Source organism: Eschscholzia californica, unplaced genomic scaffold (assembly GCF_041429995.1).
Source record: "Eschscholzia californica isolate CP2 unplaced genomic scaffold, dmEscCali1.0.p SCAF_2, whole genome shotgun sequence".
Taxonomy (NCBI): Eukaryota; Viridiplantae; Streptophyta; class Magnoliopsida; order Ranunculales; family Papaveraceae; genus Eschscholzia; species Eschscholzia californica.
In genome coordinates, this window is record NW_028238309.1 from 40647951 (window position 1) to 40660617 (window position 12667).

The window sequence follows — 12667 nt, forward strand, 5'->3', positions numbered from 1 at the left end:
TGAAGACGACATACTTTAGACTCCCCCTGAGATGAAAACCCAGGAGGAAGTTTCATGTAGACTTCTTCATGGAGATCGCCCTGGAGAAAGGCGTTATTAACATCCAACTGGTGGAGAGACCAGCCTTTAACGGCGGCAATAGATAGGAGAACACGGACAGTAACGAGTTTTGCGACTGGGGCAAAAGTGTCGTTATAGTCGAGTCCCTCGATTTGGGTGTAACCTTTAGCTACTAGACGAGCTTTATAGCGTTCGATGGAACCATCTGAATTGAATTTAATTTTGTATACCCATTTGCAACCAATAGGTCGCTTGCCGGGTGGAAGATCAGTGATGGACCATGTCTTGTTTTCTTCCAAAGCGGAGATTTCTATGGCAATAGCTTCCTTCCAATGAGATGATTTCATTGCTTGAGTGAAGGAGCTAGGCTCGGTAGTAGTCAATATAGAGGAGAGGAATTGTTGATGAGATGTGGAGAATGAATTGATGGAGAAGTAGTTTTCAAGTGGGTACTTGACGGAACTCGTGTTAGAACACACATAATCATTCAAGTGGGACGGTGGTCGGCGAGATCGTGTTGGACGGCCGGAAATCTCAACCATCTGGTCGGAATTAGCCTCAGGCGGTAGTGGGTCCGTCGAGGGGACGTCGGGTATAGGACCGTCCATGGTGCTGGAGACGCTCCTGATTGGGGAGTGTCGCTAACAGCTGCTGAAGGCACCTCGGGTGATGGTGCCGGTTGTAACGGACCGGGAACAGAACCCGGTCCAGCAGGGGTGTCTGAAGGCACCCCTGAATCGGTAATCTGCCGAACAGCAGCTCCATCGGTAATCTACTGGACGTCAGGAACAACAGCTCCATCGGTGATGGTGCTGCTGTTTGATGCCGAAACAGTGGGGGTCTTGCCGGTTGATGGAAAATCGAAGGTGTCATCATCTTCGATGGAGAGGAATGGTTCCGGATCGGAGTGGTTCGGTGTAGCCGAAGAGTAGGAGGGAGACATGGGAAATTTGTTTTCAACGAACATGACGTCTCTAGAGACAAAAATTCGTCGTGTGGAGATATCGTAAACACGATAACCTTTTTGTCCATTGGGATATCCAAGGAATATACCGGCGGAAGAGCGGGCGTCCAACTTGGTTTTAACCAAAGGAATTCGAGCATAGCAAAGACATCCAAAGACACGTAAATGGGAAAGATTGGGAGCAACACCCATGAGGATTTAATGGGATGATTTTCCATCGAGAATGGGTGTCAGTAATTTATTGATTAAATAGACCGCGGTGAGAACACACTCTCCCCAAAAAGATAGAGGAAGGTGTGACGCCCCGTGTCCCAAAATAGACACGACCACGCCCCGGCAACTCACAGACGAGACAAAAATCCGACAGAGTCTCCTCTGTAAATCGAACCGGTCACACCTGTAAAACCTGTCATGCAAACCATACATTCGCATATACAAGATAAATAAACTATAAAGCGGAAGCTAAACAAACTCAACTCAGTTTCGGGTCGAAACCCGAACCACAAAAAGAACTATAAAAGCCTCTTACACAACGATACAACCTATAAACAACTCTAAGTGTTATATGTATACATTTTAGAGTTTGGTTTCTGTAGTAAATACATAACTTGGAAATAACGAAAAACCATATAAGCAAAAACCAAAGAACGACGCAACACCTCTAGCCTCGTTAGACAAGATCACCGGCTGGAATACAACTCCGCCTCGAGGCTACAACCAAGCACCCGCACACTAACAACTAGTAGGGGGTCAGAATACTCACCGACACGAGTTATTCTGGTAGAAGACCAATCCAAAACCCATCACGTTTTCAAAGGTTCATTTAATAAGTTGTAAACATCATGACAAAACGAGTTATCAAACCAGTTACCATATATATTATATAGAAAACCATTTTCCTTAATCTAGCAAGCAATAGCAGTGATTAGCTGCCCACCCATGGTGCGCTCCCAATAAGAGGAGAGTTCCTCAGGAGAACCTAGAGTGCGTTAGATAGTACCAGCCCATTTATGGCACTAGCTAATGCACTACGTCTCCTCGAGAAAGAAACTTACCCCTAGCCGGTAAGTCCCTCTCCCACTAAGGGACTCCGCAATCATTGAAGAGTTTACCTCGTGATACATATATACCTTAAGTATCTAAATACGTTTTAGATCACCGAATTCGAATAAGAGAGCCGTCCCCCAATACCCATGGAAGGACCTGAACCTCATTCTCTTCGGTACCCTGTCATGCATCTAATGCAATCTTTCAAAATCAGTTACGTTCATTTATCAAAACCAATATTCATATTCAATTCATTATCTTATCAAACACGGAAGTGGAACAACCAAGAGTCATATCGCCACAAAGCAGAGGGATTCCCAATCAATGTCACCTCCCAGACGAGCGGTCAGGAGTACGTCCCTGAGCCTCGAACTGGAGGCACGAGCACCAATGGCCAGCAAGTGAAGCACTCTACTCCCACAGGTCTCATGACTAGTGTCGCCCACCTCACCGGTCTCACACGGATCACACCCGTGTCCACATGTCATCCTACCCTCAATGGCTACGTGCCCGTAGGTTGACATAATACGCAGCAAAATCCCAAGTAGTTCGCAATCACAGTAAAAACAGTTCGAAAGCATTTCTCATATCTCAGTAAAACCATTCAACCATATTTCAATTCATCACATAAATCGAGTTTCATGCTACCTAAACTCTAGTTATAATGGCGCATATATAACTATAGAATCTAGCATATTCATTATCTAGAAAACCATGTTGGATAAAGGATTCAGAACCCCTACCTCAGTCCTTGCTCACCAAAGACCTCCCGCCTACCAGACGACCTTATTCCTCCTCATTCGCATACTCTGAGATAAGGAAGAATAACCAAAACCACCGAATAGAAACATTAGGTTCTAAACGAAGAACCTTGCACGACAAAAACGATAAATAAAACAAAACAATGAAAACTCATAACATAAAAACAAAACGATAACTTTGGAAGACTTCGGCTTAACCGAATTTCGATCGATCTTCTATCTTCATAACCATGCCCAATCGGGGTCGATCAATCACTGTTTGAACTGACTTATAACCTTAACATTTAGTCATTAGATGTATTCCCCAAAATCCAAGTGAATCACCTTTGAAGTTTGCAAAAATACGAACAACAAAGCAGAATTTTTCCCAACTCCGCACTGTTCGGTAAAACAGTCATAATTCTTTCGTCCGATATCGAAATGACTTGTACCATACCTTTTCGGAAAGCTAACAACCTAAGCTACGACTTTTGTGTTTTATGAAAGTACGTACGAGCAACATATCAATCCCAGATTGGCTCGGACAGTAGGTTTAATTCAGTCCCTCGAGTTGTCGTTCGATCGATAACCTATATCACATAATCTCTCTAAAGTTACTTATACACCAAAATTACTTTATTCCCAACCATATAAACCCTAGAACTATATGAACCATGAAAACCCAAAATTCCATAAACCCCAAACCCTAGAATTTAAGAACAAGCCAATAAAATCATCAAAACCATAATTTCTTACTTGATTTAGTTGTTCTTACTCTACTTGTTCATGATTTCATCGCAACTAATATAAATTCGAAGTAGAAACAAGATTTCATCAACCAAATTCAAAAGAAATTCGGTCTAGAGAGAGAAAGGGAATTTTACTTACCAAATTATCCATAAAGACTAGCTTGAATCAAATCTTTGAAGCTTGAATTCAACAAAAAATCAGATTTCCCCTTGAAATCAACTTGAAATCTCCATAGAAATCAAATTTTCTTTCACCCAAACCCTAACCCTCAATTTCTGTCGAGCAAAAGAGGGATAAAAGGTCTGATTTTTCTTCTCTTATCCATTCCCACGGATTTACAGTTAGGTCCCTGTTTTTGCTCGATTGCAAAATACCCCCTAAATTGTCCTCTTTGCTGATTTGGTCCCTCTTTCGACTTGACCTAAATGTCAAATAGTTCCTAAACCAACCTTTTAAAACACGGGATGTTACAGGAAGGTGAGCTTGGAGTCGTAAGGAACGTGCCACTTCAAGGATGTGGCGATGTTTACGTTCAACTACCCCGTTTTGTTGAGGTGTATAGGTACAACTACGTTGGTGGGTAACCCCTTTTTCGACAAACCAACTTTGTAGAGAGGAATTGAGAAATTCGGTTCCATTGTCCGATCGAAAAGTCTTTATTTTACAATTAAATTGTGTGGAGACATAGGTAAAAAAATTCATAATTGTTTTATTTGAATCGGACTTAGAATCTAAAAGAAATATCCAAGTACAACGTGAGTAATCGTCGACAAGGGTGAGAAAATATCGACACCCGGAGGTGGATGGGACCGGAAAAGGTCCCCACAAATCCGCATGTACCAACTCAAATATGTGAGAGGAAGAAGTGGTACTAGTTGGGAAAGGTAAACGACATTGCTTAGAAAGTGGACAAACATCGCACGGTACTTTATTAGATAAAAATTTAAAATTCAAACAAGGAAGTTTGGAATGAAAATATTGAAAACGACTAAAAGATGGATGGCCTAAACGCCAATGCCATAAAACAAAAGACTTATTACTAGAACTATCTTTAGTAAGACTAGAAATTGAAAAAATTGGACGCTCCGTGCGAAGGAAATAAAGATCATCATGAAGACTACCATGCCCAATCTTCGTCTTCGTTGTTCGGTCCTGAAAAAGACACAAATTCCGGTCAAATAACACGGTACAACGAAGTGATTTAGAGATTTGAGAAATAGAGATGAGATTAAATTGAAAAGATGGAATGTGAAAAACATCTTCAAGATAAAATCTATTGGAAAAATAGACCGTACCAATATGTTCAACCTTTACCCGTGAACCGTCCGGTAAACGGACGTATAAATCCGGTGGTGCAAGGGAATAAGAGGAAAATCGAGATATATTTGAACAAATATGCTTGGCGGCTCCCGAGTCAATGACCCAAGGAGGATGAAAAGAATAGTACTTACCGGTAAGGTTGATTAGAGGGTCCTTGTTGGTGTTGCCTTGAGAATTGGTTGTGGACGGTTGCCTATTGCGGTCAAGGAGTGCCAATATACCTTGGTATTGCTCATTAGTGAAGGAGGTTGCTGGAGGCACCCCCTGACCGGTTTTGTCAGAAACCGAGAGATTGATGGAATCTTGTCGGGTATGGTTTCGTCCTCTTTGACCATAGTTGGGTGGATACCCATGTATCTTGTAACAAGAGGAAACATCGTGACCATGGATTTTGCAATTTTCACAAAAGGGACGAGGACGTTTTGTACGTTGTCTCTCGGTTCCATTATAACGAGTTTGATTAAACTCATTGTTTCCAACGGCAAGGGCCGAATTGTTGGAGTCAATACTCATAGGAGTGACTAAGTTTTGTTGAACCTCTTCTTGTTTAATAAGTGAATGGATTCGGAGAATCGAAGGAAAGGGTTCAATCAATAAAATTTGACTCCGAATAGATGAAAATCTATCGTTAAGTCCTTGAAGAAATTCCATAACGCTATCTTGATTTGTTCTTTCAAGTAAGGAACGACCATGTCCACATGTACAAGGTTCGGTTAGAATCAAGGAATTGAGTTCGTCTTGAAGAGCCTTGAGGTTGGTAAAATAAGTTGAAACATCGGAGTTGTCTTGTCTAAGACAAGAAATCGCTCTCTTTAATTGGAAAATTTTAGGAGCATTACGTTGATGGAAACGATCATAGAGATTGTGCCATATATCGGAGGCCGTTTCATCATATAAGATGGATGATCGAAGAGGTGGATCAACGGAGTTGATGAGCCAACTAGAAACGAGATCATTACAACGTCCCCACTGTTCTAGTTCATTAGGATCGGTTGGTTTTTCGATGCTTCCATCAACAAATCCCAACTTAGCTTTAGCTCTTAAGGCTTTAGTCATTCCTCGTGACCATGAGGGATAGTTATCACCGGTTAGGAGCGGTGTGATAAGAATAGTAGTGGGAGAATCCGAATGGTGGACATCAAACGGCCCACTATTGATGTTGTGATGAACTTGAGAGGTTTCCGAAGTTTCGGGAGTAGTCATCTCTTAAAAAAAATTGAATTCTAGCTCTTATACCATGTGAAGAGGTAATAACCTCTTGATAATCGACTCGGATGAAATCGAGGGTGATGTAGTAATGTCTCGGTTGAAGCCGAGAAGTGGGAAGAAGATGCTCTCGGTGTGAACCTAAAGTCCAACAACATGAAAGAGGCCTAAAGCCAGACAAAATTATTACATTATTTACTATATTTATTGCCTAAATTACATGAGATAAATTTTGATTGCAAACTGCTTCTACCAAGACTCAATCCCACGACTTCATGGACTTAAGAGGGGGTGTCCAACTACTGCACCAAAGGGTGGTGGACATAAGTATAACTTGTTGATACCCTATCAATTACGTTTTTAATCAATAAGTATAACTTGTTCATAATTGTGAAGAGGTAATAACCTCTTGATAATCGACTCGGATGAAACCGAGGGTGATGTAGTAATGTCTCGGTTGAAGCCGAGAAGTGGGAAGAAGATGCTCTCGGTGTGAACCGAGAGGAGGAGAAGTAACTCTCGGCTGATCCCGAGAGCTATGATAATGGCTCTCGGGTGAAACCGAGAGCGAGAGAATGAGTGAACTCGGTTGAATCCGAGAGGACTGTGTAGCAGCTTCGGGTGAGACCGAGAGATAGAGTGAGAGAGCTTCGGTGAGATCGAGAAGAAGAAGATGTTATGTTGATCGTGAGAGAGATTAGGTAAAACCTTTGTTTATTCACAATAACATGATTTTACATTATGGATTTAATCCTTTATATAGGTTTACAAGAAGGAGTTTAAGAAATACAAAACTATATCTAAGTATGTGTTTATCTAAACTATATCAATCTTGGTTGTAATAGGAATCCTAATTCTACTAGGATTCCTATAATTAAGTGGACCTAATCCACTCGGTTTAGCCGAGTGGAGTGGGCCTTCTAACAATAATCAATAAATCACATTTTGCTCAACGTTTTAAGAGTTGCAACCTTCGCAGGGTTGGCCTCGATGCCTATGTGCCTGACCATTAAGTCTAGAAATTTTCCGGAGGGTTACTCCGAATCACATTTCTCTGGATTCAACTTTATGTTGTACGTTTGAAGTATGTCGAATGCTATTTTTAGGTTCGGGATGAGTTCTACTGTTTTGCTTTTCACAATCATATCATCTACATAACAATACATGATTTTTTCTGATTTGTTCTTAAAAATCTTGTTGACTAACCTTTGGTAGGTTGCCCAAGTATTCTTTCACCCGAATGACATTTGCTTGTAGCAATAAAACCCCATGTCAGTTCTGAAAGCGGTGTGTTCCTGATCTACTTGATGTGTGTCCATGAAGGCATCCATGAAGGTGAGCAGAGCATGTCCGACTGTTGAGTCGACCAACTATCTATTGACGGCCAAGGAAAGCTATCCATGCGACAAGTTCTTTTTTTAGATCTGTGCAATTTACCCAGTGTTGTTATTTTCCGGGACCAACACTACGTCCGAGTGCTAGCCAATTTGGATAAAAGGAAAAATCTGATTACTCTAGAGGTTAGGCGTTTCCCACTTGTTTGACTATGTCTGCCTTCTTTTCAGGGGTAAAATTTCTCTTCTTTTGTTTGACAACCTAGTGCTCTGTTTTCAGGTTAGTTGGTGGGAGATCATAGAGGCATCTACTCCAGACACTTCTTCGAGCTGAAGACGATAATATGCCTACAACTCCTTAGAACTTTTCCCACTCTTGTCATTCAGATTCAGTAAGGGTTTGCCTACATAAGTGACCCTTGTTCTCCGGGTACCGATTTATGCTAGTATTGTCATGTCTATCAAGACAGTCTACTCTACTTTATCTGTTATTTTATCTTTAAAACTCGCATAGCTAAGATTTTCTATATCGGCTTTGTTGAGCTAAATATTATTAGCATTGACCAGTCAAGAATCAACTGATTGACTTGAGCGGCACATGGCATATGCCGAAATACGCACGAACGAGAGTTCGACAAAACCAACAGAGAGGTGAACCAGAAAGAGCGCTGCCACCAGAGCACTGAAACGAGAGGTTGGCATAAGTCTCCTTTGCACCTTGAGCTCTGTCATGACTTAAAGGCTAGAAAAAGGATGCATTTGAGTCAAATCTTTAACCTAAGCTCAGGAATGAAGGTATGGAGAAGTAAGCTCGACACCCTGATCTCTGCTCTGCTTGAGAGAAATGTCGATTACACGGAAGACCAAATAGCGTCTGGTATCTGCTTGCCATATCGAGAGATACAATCATATCTATAATCAGAAAGATATAATCATATCAACTATAATTAGAAAGACTCTATTAATGATCCTACCATGTGATCTTCATTAATCGGTGATTTACCACATTAGGCCTATACCAACGAATAAGTTTTTCTTGAAAAACAGATCTTATCCTTAACCTTTGAATTCTTATTGAATTATAACATGCAATACTGAATTGACTTGAATGTCTGAGTCTGTTTGCAAGTACCCCCTCCCCCATCTAGTCACCAACGACAGGGGAACAGTTAAAACGAAGGTAACAAGGACGATTCTAGGGAATGTACTTTTTGCTATCATCATTTTGGCGGTAGAGGAAGGAGTTGCCACTAAAGAAATCCCACACAATCATTCTCACGAATTCACAATTTTCAGAATATTAAAGCACTGGAATCGTACTTGCCCCCAGTTTTGGGCTTGAGTGGCATAACTCTTTCAATTCAACCTCACTGTTAACTGACTTAACCCAAAATCTTATCGAGGACCCCAGTCGGTGAGGATCTTAAGTATTTATGAAACTTGGAGTTCAAGAGTCTCACATGGAGGAAACTTCTCTTACAGAATCTACAAGATCGGAAACACGATCTATCAAGTATGGTTGAATAAGGTAACTTCTAAATATCAAATATAGGTGGATCTCAGTTGCCTCATCATCCCCACCTATCACCAGGAACCTAATATCATCTAACTCCGAAATAGTTGTTTCAGTCCAAAACGTTGGATCTCAACCGCCTCATCATCACCGCCTATCAACAGTCGGTCAAAGCAACCTATAAAAGGTAATCAAATCGTCTCAAAGAAGACACATAACGAGTAATTCACCATTCTACAATCTCAGAGTTCACTCAATACTCAATATTTTTGACTTCAAGGGCAATATAAATGTCTTGAGTGTCAGAGAGGCTTCCAAGTTCCTTGCAGGTTTCGACCCTCAGATTGTAAGGAACAAGCGTATTCAACGTAGCAATCTCAACACCTTGACGGATTCCAGGAAGACAAATTCTGCCATCAACACTTACAGACAAGAAGATCGATCTGATTATAGGGAATGTGCGAGTAAGGTCAACGCACTTAAAGATCACATTCAAATTTAGGAATAAAGTCATGCTATAAAATTGTGTATTGGAACCCCAAATGAATCAAAGAAAAAATAGAAGGTCGCAAGTATTCAAAGCAACAATGAAAATACATAGCATCGAATAAGATGAAGGAAGGACAACAAGAGATAATTTGTCTTTATTCATTTACTGAAAATCTATTATAGAAGAAATTACATTAACAAAAAAAATATACAAAAATAAAGGCATGTTGTTGAATTGCATACTCGAACGCAAAATGAAACAGAGAAAAACATAAGGTGAAAAGTATCCAAGGCAACAAGGAAAATACATAGCATTGAATAAGATGAAGGAAAGATAACAAGAGATAACATGTCTTTGTTCAATTACTGAAAATCCGTTATAGAATAAATTATAATAGGAAAAATAAATATACAAAATATGTTTTGGTCTATTACAGAAGAAATTACAACAACAAAAGCATACCGGATAGCAAAAAAAAGGAAATGCAACAAAGTGGAGTCACACTCAATGAAGGGTTAAGCCATAGAAAGATAACAAAGATGTCCCTGAAGGTAAGCTCATTGTCCCCATGTTCCTAAGAACAAAAGGCGGCGAGGTATACAACCCCACAACAAGCCGTCAATCCCTAGGCCGCCACCGGTATGAAGAAACTACTAACTATTGGAATTTGCCCAACACGTTATTCACCCAGTCGATGTGAACGAAGAAGATTAGGCAGAGTCCGGAGGGAAACATAACATCCTCGAACAGACCTGATGTGCCCAAAAAGGGTACACCCGCAAGTATACGGGTGTCAAGTAATAAAACCTAGTAAGACTGAGATCGATCCACAGAGACTAGTCAAACTTATTCTGAAACTTAGAACTAGCACGATTTTTCTTCGAGATGATGAAACAATAAATTACTCAAATACAATAACGGCGACAAATAATAATGGTAAACAGATCAATGGGGGAGAAGCTAGGGTTTCGGAATCCACCTTAACATGTATGTAAAATGACCTCATTAATTTCAATCTCCCTCTCAACTGTTTTTTTGTTAGCAAACGGCTAAGCTCCCTCTCTCTAGATTTTTGTTTTCACCCACGGGCTCGTCTTGGACTCTACTTTTCCACTGGATATCAACAGTGGCCAAAAATACAAGACTCTTCTTATCTCCAAATGACCAAAATGCCCCTCATGTGTGTCTTTCTCCTGTTTATATCTATTTTTCGCGTTCAATTCCGTGAAAGACACCTAGGTAAGAGAAACAATAAATTTATTAGAATAACATCTTGAAACAGACTAACTTGCTAAAATTAAAAGAATCAGATGGAGCATTTTCATGTCTCACCAAGACCTTCATTTTAGCATAGCCTCCTTGAACAGTAAGAGCTGATCGGCATAAGAATCATCAAAAGAAATTTAATGACAAATCATAAGAGTAAACATGAAAATGCTAAAAAAGAAAGAAGAATTATCCAAAGACAAAGAAGGCTATTTATATATAGGCACGAAATGATGAAAAGAATCCCAAATGAAAATGAAGAAAGATTACAACGCATTGGGAGTAAGCGATATCCGCATGCCACCCCAAAAATCGTAGTGTATCTTTGGTTTGGTCAGAATTGAAATAAATATTGATGGTACGACTCTGACAGAATGACCTGTGATAAGGAAGACTCTCCAAAGACTGTCTGATAGAGGGAAACATGTGGCAACAATGAGTGACCAGAAACCGAACGGTTGAGTAACCAAGAGATATGGGATCAGAATGACGACTCAAGCCCCAGAAAATTAAGAAGGGATATTCAAAATTTCCGCACTTCAGAGCGCATGCCAACAACCTTGAGAAACAATGCTAGAAAAGGTGGCCTCTAGACAAAACTTAGCCGGGCTTAGCTGACAACCTTAGCTTTCATATGCATCCACATTTGAATTTACTAATTACCATACATTGCTTATTTTGAACAAGAAAGAGACAATAAGTTCTTTTACTACTTAGTCTTTCTTCTTTCAACGAAGGACTGACAAGACTGATGATGATCCAAATATTGGTCATCAGTTGATCGAGTCAATTTGTCAAAGAAAGGCCCAAAGCGGGTTAACCAGTATCCAAGTCACTAGGAAGATGAATCTGAAGGAACTCTGTTACTTGAGTCCGAAACTGAAAGGTCGACACGTGTGTCTAAGGCGCCTTAAGTCTTGTTCTGGCTCTAAAAAGAATCAGCTCAACCCTAATCATAGATGTGCTCTAAATCATGGAACAGTAAATGAGGTATGCGGAAACCAGCTCGACCCTTAAGGTTGTCTTGCCTGAAGGCACAAGAAGGCGAATCCAAGTCCCAGTTTACTCGACCTAAACCCTAACCTGACCTAAGGTCCCGAGCGGAGAGTCGGAGAAGTCCTTGAAATCTATGATTCTAAGCAACGTGCGAGGCAAGAATATGCCGAAAAGCAACTTTGCATAAACAATCTACAAAACCGGCAAGAAGATCAATCAAATACATAGTATATGCAACGAAGGAAACGTATCCTTGTTTTTTTTTTTTTTGAGAAATTCAATCTATTAATTGATAAAATGTATTACATGAGCACAAGTACAACGTCTAATTGAGAAAAGCAAGGGTCAAAGTTGAAGAAGCTAATTCATGTGGGACCACATTGGCTTCTCTAAAACAGTGGGTGATATTCACTGTTTTTCTTCCCAACGCGACACGTAATGCATGGAGATCGTGTCTTAAACGCCACGGGCTTGAATCGTCTCCATCCGAGATTAGGTTTACCACAGCCAGTGAATCCCCCTCCAAATCAAAAGAAGAAAGAGCTAGTTTCTCAGCCAGCTCTAACCCTAATTCAAAACTTTTCACTTCACTATGAAGAGATGATACCGGTCCAAAAACATACGATATTGAGTCTATGATTTCCCCTCTCCAATTTCTTGCAACTGCTGCTGCGGCCGCACCATTGTTTCGATATGCACCATCAACATTAATCTTTACTCTTCCAAAAGATGGTGGAATCCACACCTGTGACTGCAAAATAGTTGAGAAATCAGAAGTTACGAGTAATAAAGAGTTTTTTCGTAAGTCAAAAGTAGTATTTCTCCAAATACTGGATAAATCTACCACCGATGATCGGAAGTGATGATCGTTTCGACTCTTCCACCAATTCCACAGTAGATAAGTATACTTGAACCATAGATCCTTCGATTCTTCACCTTTGTTGAGTAGATTAATGATATTATCGATATAATTAGTACTCA